General features: G+C 44.4%; 1 non-coding gene across 1 annotated transcript; it reads left to right on the forward strand.

Annotated features, from left to right (window-relative positions):
- Positions 1-21,776: 21,776 nt before the first annotated feature.
- Positions 21,777-21,849, forward strand: TRNAT-UGU (transfer RNA threonine (anticodon UGU)). The gene has a single exon. It is a non-coding gene; the product is annotated as a tRNA-Thr (tRNA).
- Positions 21,850-22,643: the final 794 nt, after the last annotated feature.

A 22,643-nucleotide genomic window follows, 5' to 3' on the forward strand; every position in this document is an offset into this window, starting at 1 on the left:
CCAGTATATTAATATTTGGGTTCTCTAACACCGAAGTTCATAGACTCCAACACTGGCAACACCCCAATGAAATCATATAAGCATTTTACAGAACGAAGACCCATTTCAGCCTTCACACACTGCTCCAGTGTGTAGCAGCAACTACAGAGCAGCACAGGCCTGCATACATTTGTACAGTGCCACCATTTCTGTCCTTGGCACAGGGGCAATGTCAGGGATGGGGGTGTGACTGAGGCATTCTGTGCTCCAGAAACAGAAGCAGCTGGGTAAAGCATCTGCAAGAGCACCCACGGGGGCTGCTCTAATTTAAACTGGCCCCTGAGCAACTGAGAAGCTGAGGAATAGAAGCAGAGATGGCCTCAAGCCACTGTTGTACTCTCTTCCTGAAACTGCACCTTCTGAAGCACAGCAGAAAATAACAGCAGATTGTAAGACAGCCAGGAACAAAGCTGGGCAGAACAAAGTCTCTTCACTCAGCAAAGTCTCTTATCCAGACACCAAAACCACCCCAAAATTGCAGCCCTGCTGCAAGCTAGTATTGCCTGCTGCATCACCTAAATAAGGATGAGGAAGAGGGAAATAGCTTAGCCTCCGATCATGTTTATCCCAGCTTAGTACAGAACAAAATCATAGAATCATAGAATGGTTTGGGTGGGAAGGAACCTTTAAAGACCATATAGTCCAACCCCCCTGCAGTGAGCAGGGACATCTTAACTAGATCAGGTTGCTCAGAGCCCCATCCAACCTGACCTTGAATCAGACCAGGTGGTATCCACCACCTCTCTGGGCAACCCATTCCAGTGTTTCACCACCCTCATCGTAAAAAAAAAAAAAAAATCTTCCTTATACCTAGTCTAAATCTACCTTCTTTTAGTTTAAAACCATTAGCCCTTGTCCTGTCACAACAGGCCCTACTTAAAAGCCTGTCCCCATCTTTCTTAGAAGCCCCCTTTAAGTATTGAAAGGCCACAATAAGGTCTCCCCGCAGCCTTCTCTTCTCCAGCCTGAACAGCCCCAACTCTCTCAGCCTTTCCTCATAGGAGAGGTGTTCCAGCCCTCTGATTGATGCACTCCTCTGGACCCACTCCAACATGTCTTTCTTGTACTGAAAATAACGTCTTTTCACTTCCATACCATTGCTTTTGAATTACCTCTAGGAAACCAGTAGCAGATGGCCCTTCTTAGCATACAGAACTGATCAAAACTTGAGTTTTGATCTTGGGATCTTCCCAGACAGCCAGAGCAACCACTCTGGGACTTTTCCTATTCAGAGGAAGAGGGTTAAGGAGGTAACAAGCAAAGAACTCCACTGTGTCTTACAGTTTATGAATCTTACTCAAGCACAGTGCACTGATAGCAGGACTGCCCATGTATGATAGATCAGATTGGTTGCATAAATGAAACTCCTCTTCCCTATTAACATGTGCCCTCAGTGGGAAGAGTTGGGAAAGGGTAAGAGAGGGAGAGAGAAGGAAGCAAGGCAGAAGGAAAAAAGCAATTGAACATTTGTCCCATGACACGGTGACCATACAGAAGCTGAAGCAGGAACCTGGAAGTCTCCCATGTCCCACATGAGCTGCAAGACAGTCTCCAGGACACTCAGCCCTGCCAGTGAAAGATTTTGGCAAATCCAGAGGGGAGAAAGGCAGTCCCTTCTGCCACTGCTGGCTGCTGTACACCTGACGGTGGGGCACAAGTTCTAGCTTAGCAGAGTTCCTTTCTCATTTGGACTCACTTCTTATCTTAGAATTGGGAGGAATGGGATGGCCTCCAGATACATCTCCAGCTACAAGTCAGGTTTGAGGACATGGAGAGTTCAGGATTTTCTTTCAAACCAAACCAAAGTTAGGCTTCTCCTGTAAATTTGAAGAGGATTCTCTTGAGATTCAGGCCTGTAGAGCCTTCTGTGACCCCCAGCATTTCTGGAAAATATTGTGTATTCTTGGGCCTAATTACTGACAGATCCGAGCACACAAGTACATCTCTAATCTCCAAATAATTTTAAATAGAAATGCTTGGGTTATTGGCCAAAATCATCTTGAAAACTGAATGTGCAGTGGCTGCAGCATGCAATTGAAAGCATTTCACTAACTGCCTCTCTTCCCATACAGTATTGGTCACCCTGCCTCCCCTCTCCAGCACTAAACAGATCATGACAAAAGAGGTTGAAAACTTAGTGCTGATCTTTCTTATATGGAAAGCCAGCACCCTCAAACCCTCTGGGCTGGCCCGATCAGGGCACACTGACCACATGATAAGAGGGCATTGATAAGCTCCCCATTGAAAGAGGAGCTTTCCTGAGCCCACCATACACCATGTGTGCACACTTGGCCTGGGAACAAGAGGGGCGTCATGGCACCCCATCTCCCCCTGGGAATTTCTCAGCAAGTTATTGACAGAGTTTCTCTGCCTCAGGGAAAGAGTAAGCACACAGAAACCAGCAGGCATGAAACCAGCACTAAACTGGCTTTCATGCAGCTGGTGTAGTCCTCAGTGAAAGTCACCTTCTCCTGTATGACCTTATTTCTCAGTACAGCCTCCCATTGCTACTATGAGGGTAACGATATTCCCTGCCACACGTGGGTGTTGCAAAAGGAAGTGCATCAAAGCTTCTAAGTGCTGTGGTAATCAAGCAGACAAGTCTTAACTACCTAAAAGACAACAAGAATTTGTCTGAAAGTGGAGTGGGCTTTGTAGATTTATAATAACAAATACAAAGCAACTAAAATAGCAATGCCAATTTTTACGGTTTGGGCTTGGAGGGGGTAACTCATCTTTTTGCAAAGACAAGAAAGGCAAGAAAGCTGTGGTTTTAGCCTGATTAATCAAAGCTAATGAGCCCCTAAAACCTTATGTTTCTCTCAATCAGCATACTATCAGCAGTGACACTATACTAACCTTTCCCATCAAAGAGCAGCCCAGGGGCCATCTAATGACACTCCAGTGTGAGTGACTCAGAGTTTCTCCATAAAGTAAGGCTTGCCTAAATTTCCATACCAGATGGTTGATCTGTGAGACAATCCATCAGATGGCTCTGCAGTGTTTAATACAATTAAGGATATGCAATCTGGAAATGCCTTGGGCTCAAACAATTTGTCCACAGATTTCTGTAAAGCTTTCAGAAACAGATCTGCACAGTCTCCTCCTGAACAAGCTTAATGATTTCTTAGCCAACAGCAAGGGAATCAGCCATTAAGGGAAGCAAACAGAACCCCTTGCCTGATGCCTTCTTGTCCCTGTAATGGGCAAGATAGCAAAGCAACAGAACATCAGCTGTTGACAAACATGATTAAACAAGATCAGTCTCTCAATAGCAAACACTGAATAGTGCTATGGAAACATTCATTCTCTTTACACTCCTCAAAGATTTGCAGTTATACCTACTGTGCAGATAGGAAAGCTGAGGAACATTGCTACATGGATTGTCTTCATTCAGGAGACAGTAGGAGAACTGGGCCTGCCTGCCTTTTCCTCATTATTCACCCTCTTCTCTTTGTCTTTGCTTTCTACCTGCTCCACCATCAGGCTAAGTGAGCCGCTCCCAAGCCCCTAGTTATTTCCCAAGCTCAGGAAGACAGTTTGCCTTTGACACCAGGACTCCCACTGGAGAGGACAAGCTCATGCTTCTCACTTGGAAACAGCAGAACCCAGTGGAGAGTGACTGTGGACAGAACCACACTGATACATGGTCCTAACCATCACACCAACAGGACTATCTCGGACCAGGAACGGGGTACCAGGTAGCAACCATCCCACATGTGACACTTCTCACATATCTATTTTGTCTACTGTAGAGTGAAGGGAGAGACTTTCTGCCTAAAATATAGGCCTACAGAGACAGGAAGAGGAAAGTAAATAGATGGAGACAAACAGAGAAGCTGAGCTGCTGCAGCACAAAGCTAATAACTAGTACCCATGGGTGAGTTCAAGATCTTTTGCTTCCAGGTGTGCTTTGTGATCTGTTAAAGGGCAGCAGGGAGATTACCACAACACCATAGTGGGGTAAGTCAAATCCACTCCAGGCAGGGATTTGTCCTCTTTGATCCCCAAATAGAAATACTTGAAGAGGTTGAGAGCTATTACCAATAACTTGAGGTACACTGCACATAAGCATATTATGTGTGTTTCCAAAACAAGCAGTGAAAATCCGGGATATTCAATTTAAAGAAATCTATGTTAGATCTGGAAAAAACAGATAATAATTGCATGGCTACAGCTAAAACCTTTGAGTGCCTAGAGTAATGAACTGTGGTTCCATGACTACTTTAAGTCAATGTAACCGCCAGCTGCTGCCAAAAAACTCTCCCACTTCCCACTCCTGTCACTCCTTCCCATTCCCACCATTGACTGGAAGCTGCATCAAGCTGTATTGGTTTATGAATGCTTGTGAGCACCCTGATAGCAGGATTAGAGAAGCAGAGGTGGCAGTGAAAGGCTGGAAGCGATTGTGGCATTGTCATCCCAAATTAAATTCATCTGCCTTTAAAAAAGATTCATGTGACTTCTTTTCCTACTCTTCACACTGACCTTGTGGCCCACAGGTCTGACTCTTCCTGCCAAAACCGTGCATGCCACACTTCTGCCAAGCCCCATGGCCTCCTCTCTAGGCTGAGCTTCACAACGTACATTTCCTTTTGACCCTGCGGCTCATGCAAGAGGCTGTTGTGTGGCCACCCAAGTACCATACTTACCACTGCTTAACCACCAGAAGGGAAGAAAATGTGACTGCGCAGTTGAGAGTTGTACTGAGAACTGTTTGTTCCACATGCTCAGATGGACAAATGAGGGCCTTACAGATTAGCTTCAGCTCCTGCACCAAACTCTTGGGTGTTTGTTTTCACATATTTCTGCTTCAGGTTTTCTTTTGTTATTGAACTACGCATACACAGAATATCTTCTTCCATTGTGCAAGGTTCCTAATGTAGCTATTTCTTTTTAAGTGGCTGTGCACTACACTACACAGCATACCTAAAAGCAAGTGAAAACCTCCTACAATGTATTTTATTATGCTTAATAAATGGAAATTGTACCTGTAACAAGAGAGGGGGGAATCTGATGCTAGAGTACAATTGAAGAGCAAACAGGCTGTAGAAGGTATTTCAGGGTGGAAGACTCCATCTACCTAGAAGGTCAGAACTCAGTTCAGTAAGTATATCTTTAACAAAATAGGATCTCCAAACCTGAAAATGCTAGTCAAGGGTACCTTACAGCCTTTAAAGCCAGGGTTTGTGGCAGATCAAAACTAAAAAGTTCGCACGCATTACTACTTTAAATATAATGTTTTATCTCTCTCTCAGGATGCTGGGAGGATACGACACAACTTTCAGTGTTTGGGGTGTTAGGCTTGCTGCTGAATGCAAGGCAAGTGCACAAGGATGTAACAGGGGCACTTAGAAGACAGCACGCCTCCTTCCTTGCATTACACTGCACATGAGTCCACATGACTCAGTCACTTGTTGGAAACCTCACCCTCTCAAAAGGAGTTACAGGCTGCCTCATTCAAAGACTGGGTATAGTAAGAACTCCCTTCTAGTTCCTACATCACAAATTCACCATTACGCTTGCCTCAAGCGGGCAGATGCAGCAACAGACGCAAGAACTACAGTAGCCATACTGATTGAAGTGCCTCTGTTCCCACCAGACAACATTCTTATGCTTCTCCTCAAATCATTGTTGTACTAGACTGGCAGGTTTAAGGGGTTGAGAAGTGACCTGCTACAACCTTATCTGTGAGCAAGTGACTCCATTCTTTACAGTTGTCCATCAGTGTTAAATTTAAAGAGTTTTCATGCAGATTATTTGCAAATGAGTTCAATAGATATTGGAACTTTCTTTAGTGTTATGCAGGCAGTTACACAAAGCTTGGCAGAGCTTGAGATAAATTCTCCAATTTCTCTAATACATACTTATAATCTTCTCACATGACCTGCCTCACACATTGCCCACAAGGTCCCTGTGCTCCACATTCTCACCTCCCAAGATCTCATCCTGCATGAAACGTCTGCCAAAAAAACCTACACACAGCTCCAGGTCCACTCTCAACCTGATATACTCTCTCCCCAAGCTCATGAAAAACACCCTCCCTAGGCAGCTGCTTCGAAGAAATTCTTGTCTACCGATGCTTTGATAAACACCCTGTATTACCAGAAGGATGTAACTATTCAGTAGCATGACTGGTAATTCTGAGATAGGGACCCCTGGTACTCTTCCATAATGTTTTCTTAGTGCTATTATTCAGCAGAACTACTGGTGAAAGTCAGTGGGATGATGAAGATAAATAGTAAAAGCCACAATAAGTTTTCATGCATTGTGCCATGATTTTCCTTTCAAAGACAGATAGCAACCTGCAAAATGCAGAGCTTCATACTGTGTGTGACCTATTGGATTAGTGACACCATACATTATCAGCTGCCTAGGCTGAGGGTTGGAAGTTCAGAGAAAGGCAGGTGGGATTATACAGGGAAAAGACTTATTTGGCCCCTGTGAGTTGTATAGAGGTTGGTAAATCACTTCATCCTGCTCTAAATCTGCAAGGTGTGACATTTTGACTGGCAAAGACATCTCCCTTATTTTCTTTTTGATAGATAATTTGTCCAAAGTTGCATATGTGCAGTTTTATATATTCCAACTCTAACAGTTTTAGATTATGCCCCTTCTTGCAAAAAAGGACATTTTCAACCTCAGTGTTTAATTCAAATCTCAATTTCATTGGACAGTTGCAGATTAGAGCTCTGAAAAGGCCTCACTCTTCCCCCTGCTTCTGAGGTGAAAATGAAAACCAGAGGGGAACACTTGATGAAGATTTTGCTGATGTGATCACCTACAGTTTCCTCTAATGGCACTGATCACATCTTATAAATTCAGACCTAAAGAATTATTTTTATTAAATAGCATCCCACAAGCCAAATGATTTTTCCATCTGGGAGCAGCTACGAGAAACAGAAAGGATGTTAAACATAAGCAGTCTAGTTTGAAATGCAAGCACCTCAAAAGAATGCCCAGATCCTGAATTACATGGCTCAAATTTAAAACCATAGGCTTAGATTGTCATATTCTTTGATGTAAACATGGTACATTAATTGCTCCGATTCGCTCCTAGAAGAAACTCTATGCCCTTCACTTCTTTTCTGACCTCCTATGCAACTTGTGTAAATTGCTCATCCTCCACAAAGTAGGTCAATTGGACACACCATAGCTCTTTCTCTAATACAGAGACTAGTCGAACTGTTCAGCCACAAGAGCTTTGAGAAGCTCAACCTGTTATGTTAATTGATCAAGAGATTCCACAATGTAGCATAATTCATTCTGCCAAAAGCACAAAGTGCCTTCACCTGTACCTGTCACAGGAGCACCCAGAATCTAGGGTATACCCACAGGAACCTGCAAGGCAGCCACTGTCAGATAAGGTGATCATCTAAAGTCTGACAGCTGCATCCAAGCATAAGGAACACTTAAGCTTCCTCAAGGACAAAGCATTGTGGCTTCCACTGGTAAGGACCGATACCACAAATCTGGGACTCCTTGCACCAGCCAGTGCCCACCAGCATGAGTAAAATTAATAAGGCATCCAACGCGTATGGAAGGACATACACTCTTACAAACACTGTTCCAGCCTCTGAGGCTGTATTTGGGCACTATGTATCAGACCATCTACATGTCAATCCAGCCTGGGCCACAACACACCAATCCACAGACAACATTGGTCTCAAAGCTGTTCTCTTTAAGCGTTGCTTGGAAAAGGAACATGAGCTTTAAGCTTCCTTCTATTCCACCACGAAAGAGATGCTAAAATTGGAACTGGGAAAATAAGCCTGGAGAAGGCATTTAAGGGAATAACCCTAGGCCAGAGGGATGAGATAAAGATTTTCAGGCTCTGCCAATTCATCTAAACAATGCTGTGGTCAGGGCCCAAGGGCTTTGGGATTTTCATCTACATAATCTTCAAATTTATTAGACTGGAAAGTTTTCAGGCTTTTTCCTCTTGGCAAAGGTGTACTTGTAGAAGAAGGAGTATTCTAACCGAGGTGGAAAAAGCAGTCCCTCCCTGCATCCCCCACCACACACAGAGAACACTAAATGTGCACTGCAGCAGCCAATAGCTGGTGTTATCGGTATTTTCTAACCTGTCCCCCAGCAGGTCAGGTGGAAAGGGTCACTCTGGGATTTCTTCAGCTGAAGTTCAATTGATCAGCTCTTTCTTCTGTAATTGTTTCTGTAAGTGCTTCTGTAAACAAACTAATTAACAAAGCCCTGCTAGACTGAATTTAGTTTATGCATTTAGCAGCAGCATCTGCACTAGCTAAATCAGACTGGAGCAAGCACACCGACCTCTGACACAGTATTTAGTGAAGAAAGCATATTAGACTTCATTTTGTTCAGTTTCTTCTCCTCTCCCTAAAACCTGTTGACCCTCTGTGACAAAGATTTATAGAACTAGCAGTCTAAAGGGGGTCACTGCAGAGCAAGCAAGCGTAAAATGACAATGGAAGAGGTAACTGGAGATTCACTTAAACCCAAATTCATGTCATACAATTATCACTGTAAACTCAGAAGTTCAGAGGAGACAGCAATGTGCTATTACTTCTCACCAAGCATGTCAGAGTGATTTAGAACAACTGACCATCAGTTCAGCTAAAAACAACTTAGTCTTGAAGTTACTTCTACTTGCTGCTTTAAACCTGAGCTGCAATGATCCACGTTCTGGTCTGCAATTCTGAATTCTCATGAGGAAAGACAGAAGATCTGAGATTTTCAGCAAGACATTTGTAAAAACATCCCTTTGCTGGGACTGCTGAGGAGCAGTCACTGGGGAAAGAAAAAGGAGAAATGAACACCAAAGAACAGAAAGTCTCTTTGGATTGATTTATTCTCCAGTTCACATTCTTAGACACTGAATTATCCATCTTCCATTAAAACAAATGATGTATTTATTACTAGCTATTTTCCAGACGTCCCACAATATATACCAAGAATTCTGCTTATAGAGAACTCTCAGCCCAAGGACATGTCTAAGGGGATGGGTACGAGCAAACCCATGCTTCTTTGCTTTTCTTTCTCAGCTTAGTGCACTAAGAATAATGTGAGTCTCTCCATCCTCACTTCATAGACACGTTCAAGGACTCCAAATGTTAAATCATTCTTATGCTGCATGTACATATTTAGGACAAACCATAGGACCATAGAATCATTAAGGTTGGAAAAGACCTCTAAGATCACCAAGTCCAATCATCAGCCCAACACCACCATGCCTCCTAAACTATGTCCCAAAGTGCCACATCTATATGGTTTTTTTAAAATGCCTCCAGGGACGGTGACTCCACCACCTCTCTGTGCAGCCTGTTCCAATGCCTGACCACAATTTCAGTAAAGAAATTTTTCCTAATACCCAATCTAAACCTCCCCTGATGCAACTTGAGGCCATTTCCTCTCATCCTATCACTAGTTACTTGGGAAAAGAGACCAACACCCACCTTGCTACAGCCTCCTTCCAGGTAGTTGTACAGAGCAATGAGGTCTCCCTCCCCTCAGCCTCCTCTTCTCCAGACTAAACAACCCAGTTTCTCCTCATAAGACTTGTTCTCCAGACCCTTCACCAGCTTTGTTGCTCTTCTTTGGACACACTCCAGCACCTCAATGTCCCTCTTGTACTGAGGGGCCCAAAACTGAACACAGATTTCGAGGTGCGGCCTCACCAGTGCCGAGTACAGGGGCACAATCACTTCCCTACTCCTGCTGGCCAAACTATTCCTGATCCAAACCAGGATGTTGTTGGCCTTCTTGGCCACCTGTGCACACTGCTGGCTCATGTTCATCCAGCTGTCAACATCCCCAGGTCCTTTTCTGCTGGGCAGCTTTCCAGCCACTCTTCCCCAAGCCTGTAGGGTTGCATGGGGCTCTTGTGACCAAAGTGCAGGACCTGGCACCTGGCCTTGTTAAACCTCATATAATTGATCTCAGCCCATCAATCCAGCCTATCCAGGTCCCTCTGTAGAGCCTTCCTACCCTCAAGCAGGTCAACACTCTCACCCAACTTGGTGTCATCTGCAAAATTCTGAGGGCACACTCAATCCCCTCATCCAGATCACTGATAAAGATATTGAACAAGACTGGTCCCAAAACTGAGCCCTGGGGAACACAGCTTGTGACTGTCTGCCAGCTGGATTTAACTTCATTCACCACAACTCCCTAGGCTTTGCCATCCAGCCACTTTTTTATCCAGCAAAGAATATGCCCATCCAAGCCATGAGCTGCCAGCTTCTGTAGCAGAATGCTGTGTGAGACAGTGTCAAAGGCTTTTGTCCAGGTAGACAACATCCACAGCCTTTCCCTCATCCACTAGGCAGGTTACCTGGTCATAGAGGAGATCAGGTTGGACAGAGAGGACCCACCTTTCACAAACCCATGCTGGCTGGGCCTGATCCCCTGGTTGTCCTGCACATGCCTGGTGATGAGATGAGCTAACTCAAGATGAGCTGCTCCATAACCTTCCTCAGCACTGAGGTCAGGCTGACTGGCCTGTAGTTCCCCAGATCCTCCTTCCAGCCCTTCTTGCAGATGGGTGTCACACTGGCAAGCCTCCAGTCATCTGGGACCTCCCCTGTTAACAAGGACTGCTGATAAATGATGGAGAGTGGCTTGGCAAGCTCCTCTGCAATCTACCTCAGTACTTTCAGGTGGATCCCACCTGGCCCCATAGACTCGTGAGTGTCCAGGTGGTTCAGCAGGTTGTAAACTGCTTCCTCCTGGATTATGGGGGGTTTATTCTGCTCCCATCCCTGCCTTCCAGCTCAAGGGGCTGAATACCCTGGGGACAACTGGTCTGACTATTATTCCTTCTTTGCCTCAGTCTAAGTACCTCAGCCTCTTCCTCATCCTTGGTGGCAATATTCGCCCCTGCATCCAATAAAAGGTGGAGATTCTCCTTGGCTCTTTTTTTGTTGTTGATATATTTGTTAAAACATTTTTTGTTATCTCTTACAACAGTGGCCAGACTGAGTTCTAGCTAGGCTTTTGCCTTTCTGATTTTCTCTCTGCATGACCTAACAAGATCTCTGTACTCTTCTGGAGTTGCCTGCCCCTTCCAGAAGTGGTAAACTCTCCTTTTTTCCTGAGTCCCATCAAAAACTCCCTGTTCAGCCAGGCCGGACCATGGGCACTCCACACTAACAGAAAAGTATCTGGAGAACTGGAGATTAAACTAGTGCTTCTGCATTACTGCTGCTTCTTTTTCTATCCTCCAGAGGAGGTTAAAAGTGTGTACATTTATTCTGGGAAGAATCCAAACAAATTTCACTCACTTGTCCTATAAAACCACAATAGCTGAGTCACTCTTTAAAAGCGTTTCTCTTTTTAGCATTGTTTCCTTCATATAGTACTTATTTATTTACCATAAGTAGGAATAGATCAATTTTTATTTACCTGAAGATGTGACTTTCTTTTTCTAGAACTGTATGAAAGAGAAATTTCCCAATCATAATCTCTTGTATCATATTAATGGGCACTAGTGCCTTCAACCTTGAAGCAATTCTGCTTCAACTGTAGAACTAAATGAAAAGTTAATAAATATTTTTTACAGGACAACAACAATCCACTACCAGCCAGATTTATCCCACTGCCAGAATTGCTTCCACCAGAACAGCAGACAATTAAGCAAAAGGTAAGTGCAATTTTCAGTAAGTTTTTGCCTAGGGTTGCACTGGTGAAAAGGTCACCAGAGCCAGGTCCTCTGTAGGTAAGACACATCTCATCTTTTTTTTGTGTGTGATTTTTCTGGAACACTGATACAGAACTTCTCCACCGTGCAGAGGAAACACTAGCAGGAAAACAAGGATGCCTCAAACACACCCACAACACAATCCCATAGTCCAGTAATGTATTAACTGGAAGACTAAGAACATTTCATATATAAGTTGCTAAATTATTCCCTACTTTGTAAGGTAAGACGTGTTTGATAGCCCAGAAAGTATAAAGGCACTGTAAGACCTAACAAAAGGTACTCCATGTAATCTGTATTTGAATTGCCCTGCTGATAAGGAATGCGGTCTTAACATATTGGGTTTCATGCTCTGGGTCACAGCGGATGACTCAACTCTATTTCAGAGCCAGTATTTCAGTGAATGAAGTAACTTCCCTGTTCCTCTCCTCATTCTCAATGGGAATGACTGTGGAGAATAAAATAAAAAAAACTAGTATAACAAACAAGGCTTCCTGAAGAGCAGCAAGACATTACACCTCTCAAATGAAGACATACAAGAAGGCACAGGAAAAGACTATGGCCTTGGTACACGCCAGGTATTTCAGCACACTTCTGAATACCACTGAAAGTGACACCTCTCAAATATTTTGCTGATCTGGATCTAAACATGCTTAGATTCATATATGCCAACTCTTCATCACCTCCTTTCAATCCCACAGGACATATAAGTCCTGTATTTACCAACATAACTTGTAGACTGGTATGATTATCATTTACTCGGCAGAAGTGCCTCTGCATCCTGACCCTGATCACTTCCTACTTCTGACTACACAGAAATATTGACCCAGTCTTCCCCAGGGTTGTTTCAGTTCCACTTCACATTGCAGAAATTGTGGGCTTGATAAATCCACTGCCCTTCAACCAGTCCTGGCTGGAGGTCACAAATGATTCACTTCTAAATTTACTCACGTAATAGCAAAGTAAATTGGGATGAGCATTTCCCAACACACTAAAAACATTAATACATCAGTTATCTAAGTGAAGTAAGATGCTTAAGGTATCTTCTCTACCCTATGGCAGGTTGGGGCATCCTTCAAATAAGTTTTGGCCAGGAGAAGAATTAATAGGCATGTATAAGCTTTGAAAGAGATCTGTGATGTATGAAGAGCATCTGCTGATATTTATGCCCTACAGAGAGGCTCACTTGGAGCTTGATTACAATAGTCTAATGTTCTGATTTGTGAATTACACTCAAGAACAATTTATCCCCTCATGTGGATGCAATCTAACCTCATCAGTCCCATCTGACATTCTCAGTGGTGCTTTTAAAGCTTTTGGGCACATTTGATCACGGAGTCAGCTTGACAATTCTGCTTGAGGGGGTTTGTCAAAGCCATTAGAGTGCAGATTGGATGCCAGTGTCTGAAGGATGTAGTACCACCTGCATTAGCCTTCATTAGATAGCTGGGACCTCAGTGGTAGATTTATCTGCACTAATATATAGTTAGCTAATTTAAAAGAGACAAGCCTCAAACCAAAAGCTTTACGCAAAGCTAATCCAAATCCTCAAGATTCAGAGCGTTTTCATTCATTCTCTTCCCATTCATTTTCATCTCTGCATGATGTGATACATTTGGGAAAGCCAAAGAAAACAGATAATACCCTGAGGAAGGCTGTACTCTCAGTATTTCCAACCCAATCAAAAGGAGGAAAAGTGGCAAAGGAGACAAACCCAACGCTGAACTGTGGGTTCAAGCTTACTCAAAATAAGGGAGGTTCAAGGGTCTGCAAACAGTTTTGGCCTTCAGAAGCAAAGGAGGGACTTGGAAACAGCCAATTACCACTTTGAAAACCTGGCAATACTTTGTCAGCAAAGGCATACTCTGAAACAGTAGCACTTGCCTAAAAACTGAAGCAGGTGAGATTCTCCATGCTCAGTGGGCAGGCTTATGGAAACAGTGCCAGAAGAGGAACCAGTCACTCAAAAGTTGGACATCAAACCTTTCCAAAAGGTGGTTCAGGAAAGCTTTACAGCAGCAACTTTGGGAGGAGGGGCTTCTACCAATTACTAGCATAGGCTGCGAGCAGAATCAGTTTCCCAGCATTCAGGACCGGTCACTTCTCAGATTCTTTTCTGGCTCGTTTCTAACAGAAACCAGATCTGAGGAAAGGATATTTGGCTGGTTTACTATCCTAAAACAATGCCAATATTAGATTTTATACAGTGAGGCTGCAGCATACCTATGTACTAGTTGCTATTTTTGTTCACCTCAAACTGTAGATATTTGTAGCTCAGTCAGAGTGCAGATAGGGTCCTCAGCAGTTTGTTAGCTGAAGGCAACAAAACCAGAGTGCACAGAACTGCAGTTGCCTGTGCAATTCCTGTTCAAAACTTCAACCCGCAACAGGAACCAAGGGACTGGATTGCAGAGGCGGGCTTCAATACAACACGAAAATGCACAAGTGGGAAAGCATACAAAAACCTTCCATTCAACATTTTTTCACTTCAGTTTGTTCTGTGGCATATGTGGGTCCAGTCCAATAACTGGGAAGATTAATGTATTCTTCTGGGAGAGAAGAACAGAGCTGCTGAGGAACACATTTCATCCACAGAACAACTGACAGGCCTGTAAGTCCATCCAGCTTAACCCTAAAACCAGAGAAGGGAATCTGTGAATGCCCATTCTTATGTGGTATCCAGGGGCCACCGATGCTACCTGAGGGCTGAAACACATAGTCCTAATCCCTCCTCCAGAGCATGTTTCTGCTTCAGCAGAAATGCCCTGAGCTGCTCATCCTGGGGTGGTGAGGACAGGTCTTGGAACACCTGGAGCTCAGAGCACATCTCTCCCCAGTCACATGAGGAAAGAGGGGCAGGATATTCCAAACTAACTGCGCAGAAGAATAACACAGCCACTTTTAAGACTCTAACCCACAAACTGTTGTCTCTAGCAGCAAACATATGGAAAAATCAGAAACAGAGCTGGGTACAAAACCATATTTTCACTTACTTTACATTGCCTGGAAGCTAAAAATACAAGTCACCTAGCTCCAGTTGTTGTGTCCAGCACTTAAGCAACAGTTTATGTATTATTTATTACACATGCATCTTTCCTCCATCTGCCTTAAGAAAGTTCCAGAACAAAGAATAATTTATTCCTTGATTAGCATAGAGACTGCCTGCCTTTGGACTCACTTGTGTTTCACAGGAAAGGGAATATGAGCACTTGAGGAAGGTGCCTGATAGAAGACTTGTCACAACTATGTCGCACTCCCCAGTAACTGAAACCCAGAGCAGACCCACACATTTCTGTCTTGCTTGGGTAGCTGCATCCTCTGTTGAGCCAAATATTCAAACCCTTCCGAACAGGACATGGCTGAGACAACAGCCCCCCATCCACAGCAGTGCTGGCTACACTGGGACACATTCCCATTTCTCTGCCTCCCACTGAGCTTCAAAAGGAACTTAGTAACTAAAGCTTCACCACTCCTTGGAAGAAACCACCACAAAAAGCTTATTTAAAATGAGAATTCTGAACCTTATTAAGAAGCTTTGTTCCCTGTGTCTAAAAACAGCAACAGAAAAGTGTACCTGTTCATAATTTTTTTCAGAGGCAGGGAATTTTGGGCCATCCTGTTGCTACATTTTTGTTCCATTACAGCCCACTTGAAATCTTCTGAGTCTATTTCTATGCTAATAATAATAAGATTTTGCATTTATAGAGCATGCTACAAACACACATCTGCCATTCCTTTGGGAGGCTGGGAGGGAAGTGCTGGACAGCTATGGAAGCAGGGCACAGGGTTAAGTAGCAGAGTCCATATCAGAGTAAGCATGGGGACTCTGGATCTCTCTCCTGGTTCCTCTGCCTCACACTTGCTCCTGACTTTTAAAAGCTTGCTTGGAGAATGTGATCAGTACATTTTTAGCTTGGTTTTCCTTGGAAAAGGGTTCAGTAACCACACTGGTTTCCAACCCCACTCCCAAGTAGGGTAACTTTCAAATCTGAGAACTGGTTTTAGCCATATTTGAGAGGATTAACAGCCTCAAAGATAATCCTACATTCCTGTGCTTCTTCAAAACCAAAAACTGAGTAAAGGCCTTCAGGTTAGTGTCTCCAGATATGGAGAACGCAGCTGCTCTACACTCTGTTTGGCAGCACAAGCATACATACATGTGTATATACATACATAGACATAAACGGATATTTAGAGAGAATCTGATCAGCATGTGCACAGCTATGGGTCAGCTGTTTCCTGCCTTGCAGACTTCTACAGGGGACATGTGAGGACAAGAAGCTGGGTGGTGGCAGCACACATATTTCTGCATGCTGACTCTTTCGGGCAGCTGACACATGGACAAGGGCTGAGGGGCACCGTGCAGCCACGGTTCGTCTGCAGGGAGCTCTGGGTAGGTTCAACACCCCGGCAGAGGACACTGCATGCAGCCTCACTGGTCAGAGCACGATGAGACAGGTCTTACAGCACTTTCTTCACCCACCAGCTGGAAGATGCCGACCCCTCTGGTGGCTCCAAGAGGGAAAGCCCTCATGCTCTCTGAGAGATGAAGCACTGGATGATCTCTCTCTGTCCCTCCCCAGCTGGGCTCCAGGAGTGTCTCTGTCTTCAAGGCAAAGGCCAGGCATGGTCAAGTCCTTTTCTGCAGTTTGAAGAACACAGTGTCCTTTGGGGCTAAGATGCAGGCCTCCTAAATGTTTTTGACAAGGAGGAGATATTTTTGATAGTAACATAAATAGACACAACTTTTTAATCCAGGGCTGGAAAAAACAAATATTCTAGCTCTTTCTCAAACCACAGAACTGTCATGAAAACATCTTTCACTTGTAGCCACGTTAGCTTAGAGCGGGTAACATCTTGATTTTTCAAAGATGCTAAGGATCACCAGCTAACTTATTATCACAAACACTTTATTATAACAAATAGCTTCAAATCCAATCTGGATCAGAGAAATAATTCTGAGGCAAACAAAATTAGATTACTCCTTTCTTCTTTCAGGCAGAAAGTCATAAAGCATTTGAAGACAATATCTCTTCTGCTTGGATCCCCCACATTAATAGAAGTATATAAGATACATGTTAGCTTCAAGAAAAAAAACAAACACACACACAACACCAACTGTGTCATGTTCCACAACAATGAGGCAGAGACAGAACCGTTACTCTGGAGTATGACTTGAGAATAGTGATGGCTTCTCCATGGAAAAAGTACTGATGCTCAAGTATGAGCAATGAGCACCAAAGCACCCATTACATGAGGTGGCCTAAGAGCAAACAGAGATGCACGGAACATGATTGCCTTTACATTTCCCTTGTGTGCTATGTCACCTTTCTGAATTAAAAAAAACAAACAAACTGAATTTCAATAGACACATCAGTCCATGACTCCTCTTCAGAGCTGCACAAAATGCTGGTAAAAAGGCAAATTTTTTTCATATAATGGATGGTTGTCCAAAAGAAGGTTATTGAGAATACCAAAGTAATTTTGAAAGGTCACCATATCTGTTGCATATTTGAACCTCCTTCCTATGGAAAGCAGAGTATCAGAGAAGGGGAAGGGTGCACACTAGTATCTCATGCTAGGATGAAGTAGGGGTGCAAACAGTGCATGAGCTCAAACCTGGAAACAGCCTTCACACACCACCTTATCCAGCCTCTGTTACACAAGGTAACCTTTAGTGGAAAAATCATAGGAGGTTAATTTTCCCGATTTTTATCTAGTTCTAGCTCATGTTTTATATCCAGTGTTTCAAGGACCAGTGGATCGTTCCTGTGTAATTTGAAGAGCAATGGTTTTTTTTAAAAGCTTGATTGGGTCAAAACTGCAGAACAACAGGACATTTCCTCAGGCATATCTCAATCAAACAGGACTTAAAGCTTCACACGCAGAAGAGAAGGCAGGCCTCAACCATGTGTTGAGAACCTTCAATGCCTAAAATACGCCAAGGACCAGCTCCAAAAGCCACCCAAACTCAGCAGGATGTGTTCCCCTGATTTTAATAACATTTTACTCAAAAAAAAGAACAAAACCCTTGCATTTGTACAAGACAAAGTAATCCATCAGCGCTTGCCAATTAAAATAAATACATTAAACTCTTTAGGTTTAATTTAGGACACCTTTAAGTTACTACAGAGTTTCTTTAGGAAACAAAACCAACAGTACTGAACCTGTCAACCAATTAAAACCCCCAGAACATCCCATTTCATAAAAAGACTGGAGCTGTGCTGCAAGTCCTTTCTTACAGAGGTTGACAAGGAAAGGCAAGCATGCCAGTTTTGCTGATCTGTACTCCTGCTGAGATAATCCCAGGTGCACTAGGCTGCCCCTGAGATACATAAAATCAGATGTGAAGAGGAAAAAGGTAGGCAAGCCACAACAACCTGCTAGGAGACACACCATGTCTGCAGAGAAACTGTCACTGCTATTTATTTCATGGTGCAGCAGCCCAAAGCTGGTAGCTGGTTTGTGCAACAAAGAACTGAATCCTGCAAAACACCAGTGAAACTGAATTCAGAGGGGAACTGGATGGCAGGCCCGGCAAAGGGGTTTAGGAAAAGAAAATACTATAGTGTAAGAGAATTTCTAGGGATAATTCATGAACCAGCTGTCTGACGAGTCATTCCTTTAGTTCACTCTCCTGTTAGCATTTGAATACAACATGTGGCAATAAGATCATATGGAATATGGATGAGATTAGCTCACTGCTCTTAACAAGAAGACAGATGTAAATTCACAGCAACACGGTTGACATCTGCAGACTGACACCAGCTTCACACACAGTTAAACACATATTTGTTCAGTGGGGCTGTTAAGGACAGTTAGGGAGCTAATCAGAAGCAACTAAGTCTTTTTTTTTAATAACAGCCTTGGTCCAGACTGAGGGCAAAACAACATCTATTCTTACACTAGCCGTTCTATTTTCTAGCTTGATGCCTGTCCTTGGTGTAGAGAAGGTCTAGGATGTATCTTTCCACTCCTGCTCCTTCTTAACAGCTTTCCTCAGGAAGGAGAAACTTTTCCGTGTGCTGCTCCCAATAACCTTCAGCATTTCTTCCTACTTTAGGAGGGTCTGTCTTACAAAACTCTTCTACATGAAAGAAGAAGCCACGTGTATTACACCAGCAAGGCAGTTTGCAAAGAGCCTGTCTGCTTGCTTTCACAGGGCCTTTACTAAACAGCTGCTATTAGCCCTCCACTTTTATCAGCTTTAATTCACTGAACCAGATGAAAAGAATGCATGCTCAGGAAAGCCCTGATTTAGCTAGGGGGACACACAACACAAGTTTAATCTTACTACAAATCAGCAGAAATTTTTACAGAGCATATATAAACGTGGATCTTTACAGGTCTTACACATCTTTAAAGGTAAATTGTCTTACAGATTAAAAAAAAACCAAAAACTGCGTGGTAAAAATTCGCTCTTTTCAGCATTTAAAGTCCGTTAAAAATTTCCTCATCCTTTCACACAGTACTTAGGTTCCACCTAGTGGCTTTCAACAGCAATAAAGAGAAGACTAGACAGGCATTTTATAGCCTAAATGTTTAATTTTCAAAATCTGTGTGTCTAAGTGCAGAAATATTCATAGAGTCTTATTTAGGCATATAATTTATGTTGCCATCTCCCTAAAAATGATCTTGGTCTCCTGGTGGGAATTTTCCAGCTGCAGTTATTCTAGTTTAACCATCTAAAGCAAAAGTGTATTAAAATAAAGCAAAGCTCACTCCTGTGCAAACAGGACTGAGAGGATGGGCTGGTTAAGACCATTAGCAGCTTGCAGACAGGAACTATGTAATGCTGCTCTGCCTGTTAAACAAAGTAGCTGCTGTGGCCCTCCCCAGCCAGGTATCTGCTCACTAGCAGAGCTCGGTACAAGCCTGGCACACCCAGTGAGATGTGCCTTGACCACTGACATTTTCAGCATCAACTCCCTTCACAGTCAACTGAGACACCAGCACTCCTAGCCCATGATTCAGATGACTTCTTTTAGAGGTTTACCTTCAGGTGAGATGAAATGCATCCTGTAAGTGTCTTCTTTTCTCATTCCCATTACAAAGAGAAGCTAGAGCCCTTATTGATAGCATTGTACCTCCATCATACATCTTGAATCCCACTCAGGGTGTCTGACTAAGGCTCTGTCTGCTACACAGCATTCGAAGTGTAGCCTACCTTGCAGTGAGCTCTAAGCAAGCAGCAAAAGGCATCTGGAAGCAGGGCAACCACAGCAGTTACAGACTTCGCACCTAAGTTAAAAAAACAATAGCGACAGGTTGCCATACTATCACAGAAAACTTGATTTAAACACTGTTCTGTTCTCAGAATACATCTCACCCTGCTGCTCAGCTCTGTTAGACTATTGAAGGTAATTTTGTCTTAGAGAAGGAAAAGTGCAAGACAGTTCTGCTTCTACCTACTTTAAGGTTATAAAACAAGCTATGCTTGTATTCCACTTCCCTGAGGCACTAGCAGAACACTCACCACAGATGTTTTAGCCCTCTTTGGAATAGCTTTACCAACTCTAAAGAGTCCCTGTCTTCAAAGAGAAGGGGGGAAAAAAAGCAACCATCAAAGAAAGGTGAAGCTTCATGAATTTATCAGCTGCCACATTTGAGGTCAAAAGCAGATATTTTAAAGTAATTTTAGTGTCTTACATAAACAACAAGAGAATTCATCAGAACTGGTCTAGTTTGTCCACAGACGTCACATCCATTTAAAGAGAAAGTAAAATATAACAAGAAAAAGTTGTCCTTGTTCATGATTTGTAGAGTGTGGAATGAATGAAAGGTCTTTAACTCCTTAATTCAGCTTTTTCTGTCTATTCTCATTTTAAGGAACTTCACTTTTGGTCACATGCAGTTTGAGGCTTGCATCCAGTAAATGATATCTGCTTCTCTAGAATGTGACTCCAGTGTGCAGCACAACTGCTCAGATACCTTCATAGAGGTATCTCCCAATTTCTTCTCCACATCTTACCTTTTCGCCTTCACCTAAACTTTCACAGGGGAGGGCTGTATATGACAGACTGGCTCTTTTATGCAAAGAAAGGGAAAAAATCTTCAGTAGTTTCAAACTTCCTTGCTTTGTAAAAGTGAAAAGAGAAACTATGGCTACGCAATACCTGTTTTGCTGTTGGGTTCACATCCTAGTCAACCTAGACTTGTAGTTTATTTGCAATACAATTAAACCCATTTTTCTTCTGTAACAGTTATCTCACAAGACCTGATGAGATTTACAACACCAAGTTGATTATGGTTTCTCCATTTAAACTGACTTCACACACACACTTTGCACAAAAACCACATGCTGTACAACCTTACCTCCCAAAAATCTTGAATCAGCTGCTGGCACAGGGAGCAACTACTCCCTGCTTCATAGCATGGACAACACCGCTACACAGCCTAGGGGATGCTGTAGCAATCCTCTTAGAAGCCTCAACTTGCCACTTAAATAGTTCTCACTGCAATGGCAGTTCTATCCTCAATTTGCAGCAGGTGTACCCACCATTTTATAAAGGGGGGGAAGGCCACTTTTGCTACCCTTGGGCCGTGCTGCTGGGCTGGGGTTTGGATTCGCACACATCTCTGCCACGGGTAGCTTCTCCTCACAGAGGAAATGGCTACAGGGGGAAATTCCAGGGGCCTGGCTCTGAGGTGGGGGTGTCACAGGCAAAGCACCCCCAGACAGACCCGAGGGGCTGGAGGCCCGGCGGGGCCCTCCGCTGCACGGCGCTGAGGAAACCCGCGCGGGGTTTCCACAGCTTCGCCTTGGCTCGCGCCAAGATAGAAAAAAACCCGGGGCGGGGGGAGAGGGGAGGCCAGGGCGAGGCGGGCCCCGGCGGGACGCGGGGCGAGCGGCGGCTTCCCGCCCGGGTGCTGCCGCAGCCGGGTTACTTTCACCGCTGGGGCCTGAGGCGCGGCCGAGGAGCCCCCCGCCGCCGGGGGACGCCTCGACCCGGGGAGCGGAGCCCCGCGGCCGGAGCCCCCGGTCCCCCGCAGCCGGGCGGTGGCGCGGGGAAGGCGGCCGGGCGACGGACAGAAGCCGTCGGCAGGGGTGGAATTGATAGGTGGCTCCATAGCTCAGTGGTTAGAGCACTGGTCTTGTAAACCAGGGGTCGCGAGTTCGATCCTCGCTGGGGCCTTCCCGGACTTTTTCGTCCCCCGCCTCTTTTTTTATTTCCTCTCTTCTTTTCCTTCCCCCGACCACGCGGGGAGTTTCGCTCCGCGGGCGATGTGGCCGGAGGGGAGGGGTCTTTCCCCGCCCGCCGAAAGCCACAGCTGCGGCAATAGGGCGCTGCTTCTTGCTTCCCGAAACGGCACGTCCAGACGGTGGCGGTAGGAGACAAACGTAACGTTCAAAATGCAAAATAACGTCATTTACTTTGGCTCCCTCTCCGGCCAAGGGTGGGAGTCTAAGCCAGGGCGTGGCTCTGCTATGCAAATAAATCCAGTTCACTGGAAAAGAGCATCTGAGGTTCGCTGCGGCCCCAGTTCCACCGCAGATAACGCAACCCCACGCGCCTTGCTCTCCCCGTTCTCCTTGCAGCACCCCCTTGAAGATTAATTTCACAGCGTGCTCAGTGTAAGAAGGAGCACCCCTGCTGCCAGGGTGGCAGCGGGCCCAGCACCCCACCAGTTCAGCTCTGAACCACTGGTGCTGCTCCCAGGGAAGAACAAGCACCTCAGCCAGGGAGAGCTGCAGCCAGTAACCCCGGCCCCAGCCCTTACCTGCTAGCCAGGAGGTGCTCTCTGGAAGGGCAAAATCGAACCTGTCTGAGTGCAAGCAACATCTGGATGAAGCTCTTAACCATATGGTTTAGTTTTAGGTAGTCCCACAAGGAGCAGGGGAGTTGGACTCAATGGTCCTTATGGGTCCCTTCCAACTTGAGATATTCTATGATTCTATGTTTGGCTAGAAGCCAGATGATGGCTTGAT

Source organism: Phalacrocorax carbo, chromosome 3, assembly GCF_963921805.1.
Source record: "Phalacrocorax carbo chromosome 3, bPhaCar2.1, whole genome shotgun sequence".
NCBI lineage: Eukaryota > Metazoa > Chordata > Aves > Suliformes > Phalacrocoracidae > Phalacrocorax > Phalacrocorax carbo.